This window comes from Microtus ochrogaster (genome assembly GCF_000317375.1).
Source record: "Microtus ochrogaster isolate Prairie Vole_2 chromosome 14 unlocalized genomic scaffold, MicOch1.0 chr14_random_1, whole genome shotgun sequence".
Taxonomy (NCBI): domain Eukaryota; kingdom Metazoa; phylum Chordata; class Mammalia; order Rodentia; family Cricetidae; genus Microtus; species Microtus ochrogaster.
In genome coordinates this window covers 12,911,204-12,913,088 of record NW_004949096.1, presented here as the reverse complement: position 1 = coordinate 12,913,088, position 1,885 = coordinate 12,911,204, and the positions used below count along the sequence as shown (strand labels likewise).

Here is a 1,885-nt window from a genome sequence, read left to right as displayed (position 1 = left end):
CACACACACACACACACGATCCTCTCCTTTACATTCTAACTCAGTGTAGCACTCACAGCAGATAATCCTACTTAGAGGCATTAGGGCTGGGAAGCAGCAGGAAGGACACTGCCTCTTTCCTTATGATTATGCATCCTGTTGTCTCACTAAATTGTTATCTCCTTGAAGGTGGGCACTTAATCCAGTACCTTTGCATCATATTAGTCCTCTATAAGTATATAGTGACCAATTAGTGCATTACTCTGAGAAAGACACCTACTTTAAAAAGGGGATAGCAAACAATCCTGTCTTCCCTGTCCCTTAGCAAAGGACTCTCACAGTTTTGGTTGAAAATGAAATGTTTGCTTAGTGAAAGAAGGAAGAAATGAATAAATCCATCAATCAGATGGTTCTCTGTGGCCAGATTAAAGACCAGACAGAGAGATCTTGATAACTTCCAATCATTTTTTCCTCAGGCCACCAGGCATAAAGCCCTAAAAATGTTTATTTATTTTGGAAGGCAAAAGCTGATCTGAAGCTATTTTCTTTATTTTTATATTCACATGCCTATAAAACAGAAAAACACTGGAGACCTATTCATTGCTCACAAATGATCTATGGGGTAATAATGGGCCGGCTTTTCCAGCTGTGCTGCACTTTGGTGCTATCTTGGGTTTAATTGAAAATATGCTGTGACCTTGGTTTTGTTCACTGGGCGTAGGGGGGTATAATTGGCATGAAGCCTCTGAAGAACTCTCTTTTCAATGAATGTCATTTGGCTAATTTGGGGTTCGCCTGAGGGAAATAATGTGTGCAGTCCTGTACATATGAGATGCCTTTTATTCACATAGCATTAATGCAAAGTTAACAACTTTTTTAAAGTCGGCATTTCATTTTGCAAACCTATTTGTTGAACCCTAAATGCCATCAGTATGATAATAGTATTGTCCCTAACAGTCTCATGTTTCTTTATAATTAAATAAACAGCTTGTGGATTGCAGTCCAAAAATGTCTGTACTCCACTCTTAACTTAAGGGGTTTCCATAGAAACTGTGGGCAGCATGTTTAACTGACATTTATTGGGCTTGAGGCTATATGGAACATTGATATCTCTGTTTTCCTCCCTGGCATTGTGTATACAAGTCTTCTTTGCTTTATTAAACCATTTTAAAATTTCATTTGCCTCAAGACTACTTATCCCTTTCCTCCTACCCCACCTCCATCCCCTTCCACATCCTTCATTTTTCCCTTTCTCTGTCCTCCTCTGTCTCTTATTAGCATTGAGGAAGTAATTTGGACTCAGTTAGATTTAACAAATGCAATAATACTAAAATGGACCCTGATACTTAAGTGTAATTGTGTTATTAGCTGGAAATGTTTTTCTTCAAAAGTAAAAAGAATTGAGACTGCAGTTTACCAATGTAACACATGCTGGCAGGAAGGAACCTTTGACTGCTTGTTGGAAGTTTGTGGTGCACGGATCAAGATCCACTTTCTTCTCCAGCTGTGACTATTCCATGATTTATGATGCAAGCGAAATGAAATTTCTTCTAACCCTCCACTTTCGAATGGAACAACAGATCCACATTTTGTTCTTATTTTTCCAGGAGAATAGAGTAGTTGATCCGGGAAAGAAAAGGAAAAACAAAACAAAATAAACTAACAAACAAAGCCAATCATGTACCAGCAACTTTGTTGATGTTTTTGTCTAAGTTGTTTTATGTGATGTTTCACTAAAAGGTAGTTAAGTTGGTGACTCAAATTTCAGCCCCACCCAGCATGATTATAACCCTTTTGACAAATATGGAAATAAGCCATTTTGTTTCACAATAATGACATGAATGTAAACACATCTAAGCAATTGGATTTTATTAAGTTTTTTCTTCTTCTTTTTTTTTTTTTTTTT

The 1,885-nt window shown here is 37.2% G+C and overlaps 1 protein-coding gene across 6 annotated transcripts in view; it reads left to right on the top strand.

Annotated features, from left to right (window-relative positions):
- The window catches only part of Lrrc4c (leucine rich repeat containing 4C), a 219,217-nt gene that overhangs the window by 187,147 nt on the left and 30,185 nt on the right, over positions 1-1,885 (top strand). The gene's annotated exons all lie outside the window — the stretch shown is intronic.